This window comes from Heptranchias perlo, chromosome 29 (assembly GCF_035084215.1).
Source record: "Heptranchias perlo isolate sHepPer1 chromosome 29, sHepPer1.hap1, whole genome shotgun sequence".
NCBI classification, from domain to species: domain Eukaryota; kingdom Metazoa; phylum Chordata; class Chondrichthyes; order Hexanchiformes; family Hexanchidae; genus Heptranchias; species Heptranchias perlo.
The window spans coordinates 38,896,156-38,913,836 of record NC_090353.1 but is presented as its reverse complement, the minus strand read 5'-3'; positions in this window follow the sequence as shown (position 1 = coordinate 38,913,836).

Here is a 17,681-nt window from a genome sequence, read left to right as displayed (position 1 = left end):
GATGGATGGTACTTAAGGCTGGAGGACGGGACACATTCAGTAGTAGCCAAGCAGGAACTCTGGATGGTGCCTAAAGCTAAAGCACAAGGTGCATTCATTTGGACAACAGCAACAGTCTGAGGTGCGGGCCAGAACCAAGAGGCAGACAACATAGGGAGGGCGTTTCCCCCCTCTGCCCACCATTTTAAAACCTAACCTTTGCAAGTGACGCACTAAGGACTTGGTCTGTTTGTTTGTAGCTCCCTGATGAGCCGTAAGATGGCGAAACCGGTCGGAGTGTTCCAAGAAGGAACGATGGATGGTACTTAAGGCTGGAGGACGGGACACATTCAGTAGTAGCCAAGCAGGAACTCTGGATGGTGCCTAAAGCTAAAGCACAAGGTGCATTCATTTGGACAACAGCAACAGTCTGAGGTGCGGGCCAGAACCAAGAGGCAGACAACATAGGGAGGGCGTTTCCCCCCTCTGCCCACCATTTTAAAACCTAACCTTTGCAAGTGACGCACTAAGGACTTGGTCTGTTTGTTTGTAGCTCCCTGATGAGCCGCAAGATGGCGAAACCGGTCGGAGTGTTCCAAGAAGGAACGATGGATGGTACTTAAGGCTGGAGGACGGGACACATTCAGTAGTAGCCAAGCAGGAACTCTGGATGGTGCCTAAAGCTAAAGCACAAGGTGCATTCATTTGGACAACAGCAACAGTCTGAGGTGCGGGCCAGAACCAAGAGGCAGACAACATAGGGAGGGCGTTTCCCCCCTCTGCCCACCATTTTAAAACCTAACCTTTGCAAGTGACGCACTAAGGACTTGGTCTGTTTGTTTGTAGCTCCCTGATGAGCCGCAAGATGGCGAAACCGGTCGGAGTGTTCCAAGAAGGAACGATGGATGGTACTTAAGGCTGGAGGACGGGACACATTCAGTAGTAGCCAAGCAGGAACTCTGGATGGTGCCTAAAGCTAAAGCACAAGGTGCATTCATTTGGACAACAGCAACAGTCTGAGGTGCGGGCCAGAACCAAGAGGCAGACAACATAGGGAGGGCGTTTCCCCCCTCTGCCCACCATTTTAAAACCTAACCTTTGCAAGTGACGCACTAAGGACTTGGTCTGTTTGTTTGTAGCTCCCTGATGAGCCGCAAGATGGCGAAACCGGTCGGAGTGTTCCAAGAAGGAACGATGGATGGTACTTAAGGCTGGAGGACGGGACACATTCAGTAGTAGCCAAGCAGGAACTCTGGATGGTGCCTAAAGCTAAAGCACAAGGTGCATTCATTTGGACAACAGCAACAGTCTGAGGTGCGGGCCAGAACCAAGAGGCAGACAACATAGGGAGGGCGTTTCCCCCCTCTGCCCACCATTTTAAAACCTAACCTTTGCAAGTGACGCACTAAGGACTTGGTCTGTTTGTTTGTAGCTCCCTGATGAGCCGCAAGATGGCGAAACCGGTCGGAGTGTTCCAAGAAGGAACGATGGATGGTACTTAAGGCTGGAGGACGGGACACATTCAGTAGTAGCCAAGCAGGAACTCTGGATGGTGCCTAAAGCTAAAGCACAAGGTGCATTCATTTGGACAACAGCAACAGTCTGAGGTGCGGGCCAGAACCAAGAGGCAGACAACATAGGGAGGGCGTTTCCCCCCTCTGCCCACCATTTTAAAACCTAACCCTAACCCTAACCCTAACCCTAACCCTAATGCAGCTCCCTGATGAGCCGTAAGATGGCGAAACCGGTCGGAGTGTTCCAAGAAGGAACGATGGATGGTACTTAAGGCTGGAGGACGGGACACATTCAGTAGTAGCCAAGCAGGAACTCTGGATGGTGCCTAAAGCTAAAGCACAAGGTGCATTCATTTGGACAACAGCAACAGTCTGAGGTGCGGGCCAGAACCAAGAGGCAGACAACATAGGGAGGGCGTTTCCCCCCTCTGCCCACCATTTTAAAACCTAACCTTTGCAAGTGACGCACTAAGGACTTGGTCTGTTTGTTTGTAGCTCCCTGATGAGCCGTAAGATGGCGAAACCGGTCGGAGTGTTCCAAGAAGGAACGATGGATGGTACTTAAGGCTGGAGGACGGGACACATTCAGTAGTAGCCAAGCAGGAACTCTGGATGGTGCCTAAAGCTAAAGCACAAGGTGCATTCATTTGGACAACAGCAACAGTCTGAGGTGCGGGCCAGAACCAAGAGGCAGACAACATAGGGAGGGCGTTTCCCCCCTCTGCCCACCATTTTAAAACCTAACCTTTGCAAGTGACGCACTAAGGACTTGGTCTGTTTGTTTGTAGCTCCCTGATGAGCCGTAAGATGGCGAAACCGGTCGGAGTGTTCCAAGAAGGAACGATGGATGGTACTTAAGGCTGGAGGACGGGACACATTCAGTAGTAGCCAAGCAGGAACTCTGGATGGTGCCTAAAGCTAAAGCACAAGGTGCATTCATTTGGACAACAGCAACAGTCTGAGGTGCGGGCCAGAACCAAGAGGCAGACAACATAGGGAGGGCGTTTCCCCCCTCTGCCCACCATTTTAAAACCTAACCCTAACCCTAACCCTAACCCTAACCCTAACCCTAATGCACTAACCCTAACCCTAACCCTAACCCTAACCCTAACCCTAATGTACCCTAACCCTAACCCTAACCCTAACCCTAATGCAGCCTAACCCTAACCCTAACCCTAATGCAGCGTAACCCTAACCCTAACCCTAACCCTAATGCAGCGTAACCCTAACCCTAACCCTAACCCTAATGCAGCGTAACCCTAACCCTAACCCTAACCCTAACCCTAACCCTAACCCCTCTGCCCACCATTTTAAAACCTAACTTTTGCAAGTGACGCACTAAGGACTGGGTCTGTTTGTTTGTAGCTCCCTGATGAGCCGCAAGATGGCGAAACCGGTCGGAGTGTTCCAAGAAGGAACGATGGATGGTACTTAAGGCTGGAGGACGGGACACATTCAGTAGTAGCCAAGCAGGAACTCTGGATGGTGCCTAAAGCTAAAGCACAAGGTGCATTCATTTGGACAACAGCAACAGTCTGAGGTGCGGGCCAGAACCAAGAGGCAGACAACATAGGGAGGGCGTTTCCCCCCTCTGCCCACCATTTTAAAACCTAACTTTTGCAAGTGACGCACTAAGGACTGGGTCTGTTTGTTTGTAGCTCCCTGATGAGCCGCAAGATGGCGAAACCGGTCGGAGTGTTCCAAGAAGGAACGATGGATGGTACTTAAGGCTGGAGGACGGGACACATTCAGTAGTAGCCAAGCAGGAACTCTGGATGGTGCCTAAAGCTAAAGCACAAGGTGCATTCATTTGGACAACAGCAATAGTCTGAGGTGCGGGCCAGAACCAAGAGGCAGACAACATAGGGAGGGCGTTTCCCCCCTCTGCCCACCATTTTAAAACCTAACTTTTGCAAGTGACGCACTAAGGACTTGGTCTGTTTGTTTATAGCTCCCTGATGAGCCGCAAGATGGCGAAACCGGTCGGAGTGTTCCAAGAAGGAACGATGGATGGTACTTAAGGCTGGAGGACGGGACACATTCAGTAGTAGCCAAGCAGGAACTCTGGATGGTGCCTAAAGCTAAAGCACAAGGTGCATTCATTTGGACAACAGCAATAGTCTGAGGTGCGGGCCAGAACCAAGAGGCAGACAACATAGGGAGGGCGTTTCCCCCCTCTGCCCACCATTTTAAAACCTAACTTTTGCAAGTGACGCACTAAGGACTTGGTCTGTTTGTTTATAGCTCCCTGATGAGCCGCAAGATGGCGAAACCGGTCGGAGTGTTCCAAGAAGGAACGATGGATGGTACTTAAGGCTGGAGGACGGGACACATTCAGTAGTAGCCAAGCAGGAACTCTGGATGGTGCCTAAAGCTAAAGCACAAGGTGCATTCATTTGGACAACAGCAATAGTCTGAGGTGCGGGCCAGAACCAAGAGGCAGACAACATAGGGAGGGCGTTTCCCCCCTCTGCCCACCATTTTAAAACCTAACTTTTGCAAGTGACGCACTAAGGACTTGGTCTGTTTGTTTATAGCTCCCTGATGAGCCGCAAGATGGCGAAACCGGTCGGAGTGTTCCAAGAAGGAACGATGGATGGTACTTAAGGCTGGAGGACGGGACACATTCAGTAGTAGCCAAGCAGGAACTCTGGATGGTGCCTAAAGCTAAAGCACAAGGTGCATTCATTTGGACAACAGCAATAGTCTGAGGTGCGGGCCAGAACCAAGAGGCAGACAACATAGGGAGGGCGTTTCCCCCCTCTGCCCACCATTTTAAAACCTAACTTTTGCAAGTGACGCACTAAGGACTTGGTCTGTTTGTTTATAGCTCCCTGATGAGCCGCAAGATGGCGAAACCGGTCGGAGTGTTCCAAGAAGGAACGATGGATGGTACTTAAGGCTGGAGGACGGGACACATTCAGTAGTAGCCAAGCAGGAACTCTGGATGGTGCCTAAAGCTAAAGCACAAGGTGCATTCATTTGGACAACAGCAATAGTCTGAGGTGCGGGCCAGAACCAAGAGGCAGACAACATAGGGAGGGCGTTTCCCCCCTCTGCCCACCATTTTAAAACCTAACTTTTGCAAGTGACGCACTAAGGACTTGGTCTGTTTGTTTATAGCTCCCTGATGAGCCGCAAGATGGCGAAACCGGTCGGAGTGTTCCAAGAAGGAACGATGGATGGTACTTAAGGCTGGAGGACGGGACACATTCAGTAGTAGCCAAGCAGGAACTCTGGATGGTGCCTAAAGCTAAAGCACAAGGTGCATTCATTTGGACAACAGCAATAGTCTGAGGTGCGGGCCAGAACCAAGAGGCAGACAACATAGGGAGGGCGTTTCCCCCCTCTGCCCACCATTTTAAAACCTAACTTTTGCAAGTGACGCACTAAGGACTTGGTCTGTTTGTTTATAGCTCCCTGATGAGCCGCAAGATGGCGAAACCGGTCGGAGTGTTCCAAGAAGGAACGATGGATGGTACTTAAGGCTGGAGGACGGGACACATTCAGTAGTAGCCAAGCAGGAACTCTGGATGGTGCCTAAAGCTAAAGCACAAGGTGCATTCATTTGGACAACAGCAATAGTCTGAGGTGCGGGCCAGAACCAAGAGGCAGACAACATAGGGAGGGCGTTTCCCCCCTCTGCCCACCATTTTAAAACCTAACTTTTGCAAGTGACGCACTAAGGACTTGGTCTGTTTGTTTATAGCTCCCTGATGAGCCGCAAGATGGCGAAACCGGTCGGAGTGTTCCAAGAAGGAACGATGGATGGTACTTAAGGCTGGAGGACGGGACACATTCAGTAGTAGCCAAGCAGGAACTCTGGATGGTGCCTAAAGCTAAAGCACAAGGTGCATTCATTTGGACAACAGCAATAGTCTGAGGTGCGGGCCAGAACCAAGAGGCAGACAACATAGGGAGGGCGTTTCCCCCCTCTGCCCACCATTTTAAAACCTAACTTTTGCAAGTGACGCACTAAGGACTTGGTCTGTTTGTTTATAGCTCCCTGATGAGCCGCAAGATGGCGAAACCGGTCGGAGTGTTCCAAGAAGGAACGATGGATGGTACTTAAGGCTGGAGGACGGGACACATTCAGTAGTAGCCAAGCAGGAACTCTGGATGGTGCCTAAAGCTAAAGCACAAGGTGCATTCATTTGGACAACAGCAATAGTCTGAGGTGCGGGCCAGAACCAAGAGGCAGACAACATAGGGAGGGCGTTTCCCCCCTCTGCCCACCATTTTAAAACCTAACTTTTGCAAGTGACGCACTAAGGACTTGGTCTGTTTGTTTATAGCTCCCTGATGAGCCGCAAGATGGCGAAACCGGTCGGAGTGTTCCAAGAAGGAACGATGGATGGTACTTAAGGCTGGAGGACGGGACACATTCAGTAGTAGCCAAGCAGGAACTCTGGATGGTGCCTAAAGCTAAAGCACAAGGTGCATTCATTTGGACAACAGCAATAGTCTGAGGTGCGGGCCAGAACCAAGAGGCAGACAACATAGGGAGGGCGTTTCCCCCCTCTGCCCACCATTTTAAAACCTAACTTTTGCAAGTGACGCACTAAGGACTTGGTCTGTTTGTTTATAGCTCCCTGATGAGCCGCAAGATGGCGAAACCGGTCGGAGTGTTCCAAGAAGGAACGATGGATGGTACTTAAGGCTGGAGGACGGGACACATTCAGTAGTAGCCAAGCAGGAACTCTGGATGGTGCCTAAAGCTAAAGCACAAGGTGCATTCATTTGGACAACAGCAATAGTCTGAGGTGCGGGCCAGAACCAAGAGGCAGACAACATAGGGAGGGCGTTTCCCCCCTCTGCCCACCATTTTAAAACCTAACTTTTGCAAGTGACGCACTAAGGACTTGGTCTGTTTGTTTATAGCTCCCTGATGAGCCGCAAGATGGCGAAACCGGTCGGAGTGTTCCAAGAAGGAACGATGGATGGTACTTAAGGCTGGAGGACGGGACACATTCAGTAGTAGCCAAGCAGGAACTCTGGATGGTGCCTAAAGCTAAAGCACAAGGTGCATTCATTTGGACAACAGCAATAGTCTGAGGTGCGGGCCAGAACCAAGAGGCAGACAACATAGGGAGGGCGTTTCCCCCCTCTGCCCACCATTTTAAAACCTAACCCTAATGCACTAACCCTAACCCTAACCCTAACCCTAACCCTAACCCTAATGCAGCGGTGCGGGCCAGAACCAAGAGGCAGACAACATAGGGAGGGCGTTTCCCCCCTCTGCCCACCATTTTAAAACCTAACCTTTGCAAGTGACGCACTAAGGACTTGGTCTGTTTGTTTGTAGCTCCCTGATGAGCCTCAAGATGGCGAAACCGGTCGGAGTGTTCCAAGAAGGAACGATGGATGGTACTTAAGGCTGGAGGACGGGACACATTCAGTAGTAGCCAAGCAGGAACTCTGGATGGTGCCTAAAGCTAAAGCACAAGGTGCATTCATTTGGACAACAGCAACAGTCTGAGGTGCGGGCCAGAACCAAGAGGCAGACAACATAGGGAGGGCGTTTCCCCCCTCTGCCCACCATTTTAAAACCTAACCTTTGCAAGTGACGCACTAAGGACTTGGTCTGTTTGTTTGTAGCTCCCTGATGAGCCTCAAGATGGCGAAACCGGTCGGAGTGTTCCAAGAAGGAACGATGGATGGTACTTAAGGCTGGAGGACGGGACACATTCAGTAGTAGCCAAGCAGGAACTCTGGATGGTGCCTAAAGCTAAAGCACAAGGTGCATTCATTTGGACAACAGCAACAGTCTGAGGTGCGGGCCAGAACCAAGAGGCAGACAACATAGGGAGGGCGTTTCCCCCCTCTGCCCACCATTTTAAAACCTAACCTTTGCAAGTGACGCACTAAGGACTTGGTCTGTTTGTTTGTAGCTCCCTGATGAGCCTCAAGATGGCGAAACCGGTCGGAGTGTTCCAAGAAGGAACGATGGATGGTACTTAAGGCTGGAGGACGGGACACATTCAGTAGTAGCCAAGCAGGAACTCTGGATGGTGCCTAAAGCTAAAGCACAAGGTGCATTCATTTGGACAACAGCAACAGTCTGAGGTGCGGGCCAGAACCAAGAGGCAGACAACATAGGGAGGGCGTTTCCCCCCTCTGCCCACCATTTTAAAACCTAACCTTTGCAAGTGACGCACTAAGGACTTGGTCTGTTTGTTTGTAGCTCCCTGATGAGCCTCAAGATGGCGAAACCGGTCGGAGTGTTCCAAGAAGGAACGATGGATGGTACTTAAGGCTGGAGGACGGGACACATTCAGTAGTAGCCAAGCAGGAACTCTGGATGGTGCCTAAAGCTAAAGCACAAGGTGCATTCATTTGGACAACAGCAACAGTCTGAGGTGCGGGCCAGAACCAAGAGGCAGACAACATAGGGAGGGCGTTTCCCCCCTCTGCCCACCATTTTAAAACCTAACCTTTGCAAGTGACGCACTAAGGACTTGGTCTGTTTGTTTGTAGCTCCCTGATGAGCCTCAAGATGGCGAAACCGGTCGGAGTGTTCCAAGAAGGAACGATGGATGGTACTTAAGGCTGGAGGACGGGACACATTCAGTAGTAGCCAAGCAGGAACTCTGGATGGTGCCTAAAGCTAAAGCACAAGGTGCATTCATTTGGACAACAGCAACAGTCTGAGGTGCGGGCCAGAACCAAGAGGCAGACAACATAGGGAGGGCGTTTCCCCCCTCTGCCCACCATTTTAAAACCTAACCTTTGCAAGTGACGCACTAAGGACTTGGTCTGTTTGTTTGTAGCTCCCTGATGAGCCTCAAGATGGCGAAACCGGTCGGAGTGTTCCAAGAAGGAACGATGGATGGTACTTAAGGCTGGAGGACGGGACACATTCAGTAGTAGCCAAGCAGGAACTCTGGATGGTGCCTAAAGCTAAAGCACAAGGTGCATTCATTTGGACAACAGCAACAGTCTGAGGTGCGGGCCAGAACCAAGAGGCAGACAACATAGGGAGGGCGTTTCCCCCCTCTGCCCACCATTTTAAAACCTAACCTTTGCAAGTGACGCACTAAGGACTTGGTCTGTTTGTTTGTAGCTCCCTGATGAGCCTCAAGATGGCGAAACCGGTCGGAGTGTTCCAAGAAGGAACGATGGATGGTACTTAAGGCTGGAGGACGGGACACATTCAGTAGTAGCCAAGCAGGAACTCTGGATGGTGCCTAAAGCTAAAGCACAAGGTGCATTCATTTGGACAACAGCAACAGTCTGAGGTGCGGGCCAGAACCAAGAGGCAGACAACATAGGGAGGGCGTTTCCCCCCTCTGCCCACCATTTTAAAACCTAACCTTTGCAAGTGACGCACTAAGGACTTGGTCTGTTTGTTTGTAGCTCCCTGATGAGCCTCAAGATGGCGAAACCGGTCGGAGTGTTCCAAGAAGGAACGATGGATGGTACTTAAGGCTGGAGGACGGGACACATTCAGTAGTAGCCAAGCAGGAACTCTGGATGGTGCCTAAAGCTAAAGCACAAGGTGCATTCATTTGGACAACAGCAACAGTCTGAGGTGCGGGCCAGAACCAAGAGGCAGACAACATAGGGAGGGCGTTTCCCCCCTCTGCCCACCATTTTAAAACCTAACCTTTGCAAGTGACGCACTAAGGACTTGGTCTGTTTGTTTGTAGCTCCCTGATGAGCCTCAAGATGGCGAAACCGGTCGGAGTGTTCCAAGAAGGAACGATGGATGGTACTTAAGGCTGGAGGACGGGACACATTCAGTAGTAGCCAAGCAGGAACTCTGGATGGTGCCTAAAGCTAAAGCACAAGGTGCATTCATTTGGACAACAGCAACAGTCTGAGGTGCGGGCCAGAACCAAGAGGCAGACAACATAGGGAGGGCGTTTCCCCCCTCTGCCCACCATTTTAAAACCTAACCTTTGCAAGTGACGCACTAAGGACTTGGTCTGTTTGTTTGTAGCTCCCTGATGAGCCTCAAGATGGCGAAACCGGTCGGAGTGTTCCAAGAAGGAACGATGGATGGTACTTAAGGCTGGAGGACGGGACACATTCAGTAGTAGCCAAGCAGGAACTCTGGATGGTGCCTAAAGCTAAAGCACAAGGTGCATTCATTTGGACAACAGCAACAGTCTGAGGTGCGGGCCAGAACCAAGAGGCAGACAACATAGGGAGGGCGTTTCCCCCCTCTGCCCACCATTTTAAAACCTAACCTTTGCAAGTGACGCACTAAGGACTTGGTCTGTTTGTTTGTAGCTCCCTGATGAGCCTCAAGATGGCGAAACCGGTCGGAGTGTTCCAAGAAGGAACGATGGATGGTACTTAAGGCTGGAGGACGGGACACATTCAGTAGTAGCCAAGCAGGAACTCTGGATGGTGCCTAAAGCTAAAGCACAAGGTGCATTCATTTGGACAACAGCAACAGTCTGAGGTGCGGGCCAGAACCAAGAGGCAGACAACATAGGGAGGGCGTTTCCCCCCTCTGCCCACCATTTTAAAACCTAACCCTAACCCTAACCCTAACCCTAACCCTAATGCAGCGTAACCCTAACCCTAACCCTAACCCTAACCCTAATGCAGCGTAACCCTAACCCTAACCCTAACCCTAACCCTAACCCTAATGCACCCTAACCCTAACCCTAACCCTAACCCTAATGCAGCGTAACCCTAACCCTAACCCTAACCCTAATGCACTAACCCTAACCCTAACCCTAACCCCAACCCTAATGCAGCGTAACCCTAACCCTAACCCTAACCCTAACCCTAATGCAGCGTAACCCTAACCCTAACCCTAACCCTAACCCTAATGCAGCGTAACCCTAACCCTAACCCTAACCCTAACCCTAATGCAGCGTAACCCTAACCCTAACCCTAACCCTAACCCTAATGCAGCGTAACCCTAACCCTAACCCTAACCCTAACCCTAATGCAGCGTAACCCTAACCCTAACCCTAATGCAGCGTAACCCTAACCCTAACCCTAACCCTAATGCAGCGTACCCTAACCCTAACCCTAACCCTAACCCTAACCCTAATGCAGCGTAACCCTAACCCTAACCCTAACCCTAACCCTAACCCTAATGCAGCGTAACCCTAACCCTAACCCTAACCCTAACCCTAATGCAGCGTAACCCTAACCCTAACCCTAACCCTAACCCTAATGCAGCGTAACCCTAACCCTAACCCTAACCCTAACCCTAATGCAACCCTAACCCTAACCCTAACCCTAACCCTAACCCTAATGCAGCGTAACCCTAACCCTAACCCTAACCCTAACCCTAACCCTAATGCAGCGTAACCCTAACCCTAACCCTAACCCTAACCCTAACCCTAATGCAGCGTAACCCTAACCCTAACCCTAACCCTAATGCAGCGTAACCCTAACCCTAACCCTAACCCTAACCCTAACCTAACCCTAACCCTAACCCTAACCCTAACCCTAATGCAGCGTAACCCTAACCCTAACCCTAACCCTAACCCTAATGCACTAACCCTAACCCTAACCCTAACCCTAACCCTAATGCAGCGTAACCCTAACCCTAACCCTAACCCTAACCCTAATGCAGCGTAACCCTAACCCTAACCCTAACCCTAACCCTAACCCTAATGCAGCGTAACCCTAACCCTAACCCTAACCCTAACCCTAATGCACTAGCACTAACCCTAACCCTAACCCTAACCCTAACCCTAATGCAGCCTAACCCTAACCCTAACCCTAACCCTAACCCTAATGCAGCGTAACCCTAACCCTAACCCTAACCCTAACCCTAATGCAGCGTAACCCTAACCCTAACCCTAACCCTAACCCTAATGCAGCGTAACCCTAACCCTAACCCTAACCCTAACCCTAATGCAGCGTAACCCTAACCCTAACCCTAACCCTAACCCTAATGCACTAACCCTAACCCTAACCCTAACCCTAACCCTAATGCAGCGTTTTCACTAACCCTAACCCTAACCCTAATGTACCCTAACCCTAACCCTAACCCTAACCCTAATGCACTAACCCTAACCCTAACCCTAACCCTAATGCAGCACTAACCCTGACCCTGACCCTAACCCTAACCCTAACCCTAACCCTAATGCATTCACTAACCCTAACCCTAACCCTAATGCAGCGTAACCCTAACCCTAACCCTACCCTAACCCTAACCCTAACCCTAATGCAGCGTACCCTAACCCTAACCCTAATGCAGCGTAACCCTAACCCTAACCCTAACCCTAATGCAGCGTAACCCTAACCCTAACCTTAATGCAGCGTAACCCTAACCCTAACCCTAACCCTAATGCAGCGTAACCCTAACCCTAACCCTAATGCAGCGTAACCCTAACCCTAACCCTAATGCAGCGTAAACCTAACCCTAACCCTAACCCTAATGCAGCGTAACCCTAACCCTAATCCTAACCCTAATGCATGCAACCCTAACCCTAACCCTAACCCTAACCTAACCCTAACCCTAACCCTAATGCAGCGTAACCCTAACCCTAACACTAACCCTAATGCAGCGTAACCCTAACCCTAACCTTAACCCTAACCCTAATGCAGCGTAACCCTAACCCTAACCCTAATGCAGCGTAACCCTAACCCTAACCCTACCCTAACCCTAACCCTAATGCAATAACCCTAACCCTAACTCTAACCTAACCTTAACCCTAACCCTAATGCAGCGTAACCCTAACCCTAACGATAACCCTACCCCTAATGCAGCGTAACCCTAACCCTAACCCTAACCCTAATGCAGCGTAACCCTAACCCTAACCCTAATGCAGCGTAACCCTAACCCTAACCCTAACGCAGCGTAACCCTAACCCTAATGCAGCGTAACCCTAACCCTAACCCTAATGCAGCATAACCCTAACCCTAACCCTCATTCACTAACCCTAACCCTAACCCTAATGCAACGTAACCCTAACCCTAACCCTAACCCTAATGCAGCGTAAACCTAACCCTAACCCTAATGCACTAACCCTAACCCTAACCCTAACCCTAATGCAGCGTAAACCTAACCCTAACCCTAATCCTAATGCATGCAACCCTAACCCTAACCCTAACCCTAACCTAACCCTAACCCTAACCCTAACCCTAATGCAGCGTAACCCTAACCCTAACCCTAACACTAACCCTAATGCAGCGTAACCCTAACCCTAACCCTAACCCTAATGCAGCGTAACCCTAACCCTAATGCAGCGTAACCCTAACCCTAACCCTACCCTAACCCTAACCCTAATGCAATAACCCTAACCCTAACTCTAACCTAACCTTAACCCTAACCCTAATGCAGCGTAACCCTAACCCTAACCCTAATGCAGCGTAAACCTAACCCTAACCCTAACCCTAATGCAGCGTAACCCTAACCCTAACCCTAACGCAGCGTGACCCTAACCCTAATGCAGCGTAACCCTAACCCTATCCCTAATGCAGCGTAACCCTAACCCTAATTCTAATGCAGCGTAACCCTAACCCTAAACCTAATGCACAAACCTTAACCCTAAGTCACTAACACTAACCCTAATGCAGCGTCACTACCCTAACCCTAACCCTAATGCAGCATAACCCTAACCTTACCCCGAATTCAGTGGACCCTAACCCTAATGCAGCATAACCCTAACCCTAATGCCCAAAACTACAGGTCAATGTACATTCATTTGGACAGCAGGAACAATCCAAATGTGGGCCAGCAGTCCCAAGTGGCAGACAACAAAGGGCGGGCCTGTTCCCCCCTCTGCCCAAAATGCTAAACCTAACACTAAGAGTGACACAGTTTGGATTCAGCTTGCTCTTGTCTCTCCCTGACGAGCCGCGAGGGCGGCGAAACCGGTTGGAGCAGTTCCAAGAAGGAACACACCGGTTGGAGCAGTTCCAAGAAGGAACAATGGATGATGCCTAAAACTACATGTCAAGGTACATTCATTTGGACAGCAGGAACAATCCAAAGTGTGGGCGAGCAGTCCCAAGTGGCAGACAACACAGGGCGGGCCTGTTCCCCCCTCTGCCCAAAATGCTGAACATAACGGTAACCCTAATGCAGCATAATCCTAGCCCTGACCTGAACCCCAACCCCAACCCCAAATCTTAACTCCTAACCCTAATGTAGCGTAACGCTAACCCTAATCCTAACCCAACTAAACAACTGTAGTCACTACTTAGAACCGGGTGCCTGAAATTAATTTTAGCAATTCACTTTCAGAAATGGAAATGAATACAATTAGAGATATTAACCAGTGTAAAAGAAAACAGAATTACATTCCGGCAATTAATGCCAGATCCTTTAAAGCAGGGGCTGACCACATCCATTGGATAGATGGTACTGCCCATAATATAATAAGCCAGTGGATGAAGTATTTAAACAGCAAAGTACATTAACCAAAGAAAAGGGGAAACTAAATTTGGGAAAAACTGTTGTTAATATTCCCCACAGAAATACAGGAACGGGTTTTAAACAAGGGCCTCACATTTGTACTAACCCCAAAACATTGTAAGGTACAAATTCAGGAGATCTGAAAAGGTTTTACAGGAGGATAAAATTGACGGATTACTTTAGTGACTCAGTAACAGACAAACAACCTTTTACACCACCGTCAGAATGGACCCCACCAAACAACAAGATAGAGCCAGAAATACTAAACTTTATTAAACAAACTCAATCACAAATTGAAAATATCCCAAAACAAAAAGACAAACAAAACCTCAATGGAAAAGAGAGAAGGGCAATCATAGAACTTAAAAACAACCTGGATATTATCATGAAACCAGCAGATAAGGGCAGTAGTTTTGTTATCATGGACAGGCAACAGTTATTATTTGAAGCTCACAGAGAACTAAATAATACTAACCACTACACTAAATTAACAAAACCAATATATGAGGAAACACAAAAAGAAATTGGAAACATTTTAACAGGACTGAAGAAATCCAAACACATTAATCAGAAACAAGTGGAATACCTAAGAGGGGTACCACCACAACCCAAAAAATTCTACATACCACCAAAAATACACAAGCACCCTGACACATGGACAGTACCAGGAGAAATACCACCAGGAAGACCTATTGTGTCATAAGGACATAAGAACATAAGAAATAGGAGCAGGAGTAGGCCAATCGGCCCCTCGAGCCTGCTCCGCCATTTAATAAGATCAGGGCTGATCTGATCCTAACCTCAAATCTAAATTCATGTCCAATTTCCTGCCCGCTCCCCATAACCCCTAATTCCCTTTACTTCTAGGAAACTGTCTATTTCTGTTTTAAATTTATTCAATGATGTAGCTTCCACAGCTTCCTGGGGCAGCAAATTCCACAGACGTACTACCCTCTGAGTGAAGAAGTTGCTCCTCATCTCAGTTTTGAAAGAGCTGCCCCTTATTCTAAGATTATGCCCCCTAGTTCTAGTTTCACCCATCCTTGGGAACATCTTTACCACATCCACCCGATCAAGCCCCTTCACAATCTTATATGTTTCAATAAGATCGCCTCTCATTCTTCTGAACTAAAATGAGTAGAGTCCCAATCTACTCAACCTCTCCTCATACGTCCACCCCCTCATCCCCGGGATTAACCGAGTGAACCTTCTTTGTACTGCCGCGAGAGCAAGTATGTCTTTTCTTAAGTATGGACACCAAAACTGTATGCAGTATTCCAGGTGCGGTCTCACCAATACCTTATATAACTGCAGCAATACCTCCCTGTTTTTATATTCTATCCCCCTAGCAATAAAAGCCAACATTCCGTTCGCCTTCTTGATCACCTGCTGCACCTGCATACTAACTTTTTGCTCTTCTTGCACTAGGACCCCCAGATCCCTTTGTACTGCAGTACTTTCCAGTTTCTCGCCATTAAGATAATAACTTGCACTCTGATTTTTCCTGCTAAAGTGCATAACCTCACATTTTCCAATATTGTATTGCATCTGCCAAATCTCCGCCCACTCACCCAGCCTGTCTATATCCCCTTGTACGTTTATGATGTCCTCCTCACTCTCTGCTTTCCCTCCCATCTTTGTATCATCTGCAAACTTTGATATGTTATACTCGGTCCCCTCCTCCAAATCGTTAATATAGATTGTAAAGAGTTGGGGACCCAGCACCGACCCCTGCGGAACACCACTGGCTACTGGATGCCAGTCCAAGAATGAACCATTTATCCCAACTCTCTGCTTCCTGTTAGATAACCAATCCTCCACCCATGCCAGAATATTACCCCCAATCCCGTGATTCTTTATCTTGAGCAATAATCTTTTATGTGGCACCTTGTCGAATGCCTTCTGGAAGTCTAAATACACTACGTCCACTGGTTCCCCTTTATCCACCCTGTACGTTATGTCCTCAAAGAACTCAAGCAAATTTGTCAGACATGACTTCCCCTTCATAAAGCCATGCTGACTTTGTCCTATTAAATTATGTTTATCCAAATGTTCCGCTGTTGTCTCCTTAATAACATTGTGTCAGACTGTGGTTGTGAATCCTATGGGATAGCAGAATACATTGACTCATTCTTAAACCCCTTATCACTGAAGCAACCTAGCTACATTAAAGACACTTACCACTTTATAGAATTAGTGAGACCGTACCCCCAAATGCAATACTCTTTACCATGGACATTGAAATCCTATACACAAACATAGAAACAGACAGAGGCATACAGGCAGTGGAAAATATCCTTAGAAAGTTCCCCCAACCCCACAGACCTGATGCAGCCATAATCCAGTTATTACACCTGAGACTAACAAAAAATGACTTTGAATTTCAAGAGGAATTTTACCTCCAGATTAAGGGCATGGCCATGGGCAAAATATTTGGCTGGGCCTACGCAAATATATACATGGCAGACTGGAAAAACACGGTCTTTGAAAAGTGTCCCACGCTCCCGATGTGTTATTACAGATACCTGGATGACATATGGGGAGTCTGCACTAACACAGAAACAGAATTGGAAGAATTTGTAAATATTCTCAACAACGACTACCCATCCATTAAATGTAAAGTTACAACACACAGAGAAAGCATGGATTTCCTGGACACCACAATATTTAAATTAGCACAGGAAAATAACAACCACACGTTAGCAACAAAGGTATTTTTTTAAAGAAACAGACACACACACACTCCTGCACATAAACAGCCACCATCCAAAACATACCTTTCGGGGACTGGTGAAGTCACAACTGACACGCTTCCACCACATATGCACAAACAGAGAGGACTTTAGGGAAGCCACCACAACCCTATTTACTGCACTGAGACAGAGAGGTTACAGAAAAAGGTTCCTCAGACACATTAGGTCAGATTTCTTGAGGGGACTGAATAGCCCACGGCCAAACAGAGAAGCAGCAAGACTACCACTGATAACGACATACGATACAATGACCAAACTAATACATGGAGTGATTAAAACCCAATTTGGAAAACTAAAAGAGGATGTCGACACACTTAGCCGATACAACATAACATCAGCATACAAAAGAGGTAAAAACCTACGGGACCTACTGGTCTGGAGTAGAGTAAGAAAACAGACAACCCAGAACTGTACAAACCCAAAATGTGGGACATGTAAATACCTAATTATCCGCAAAATGATACAAAATAGACACACAGGAAAAGTAGCCCTAATAAAACAAAGAATTACATGTGAACAGCACAATGCTGTCTATGCAATTCAATGCAAACAATGCCACATCTTGTAGGAGAAACAGGGAATAGTCTAAGGATGAGGCTCACAGGACACCTCAGGGCTATTAGAATGAAGGATGTATACAAACCTACCTCCCGACACTTCATGGAGCATGGTCTTGAATCCCTGGAATTCATGGGGTTGGAGACAAACATGAACTGGACAACCTCAAAAAGGAAAAGGAGAAACATTGGATTACAACACTACAAATTCAGTTACCAAAGGGTTTAAATCAGATGTAAATCAGGGAAAATCGAAAATTAAAACACAAAACTACCCCGACCCTAATTACCACAAATCCCAACCCCATCCTGCTAAACCTCTCAAACTGCAACCACACCCCACCCTAACCACAACAAACAGACCTAACCCCTACCACTAAACCTAACCAAAAGCCTAACCCTAATACCCTAACCCCTAACCCTGATCACCCAATCAGACCCTGGCCATCCAACCCCTAACCCCTACCTTTAAAACCTAACCCCTAACCAAAATCCTAACCCTAATACCCTACTACACCCCATCCTGCCCACAACAAACAGA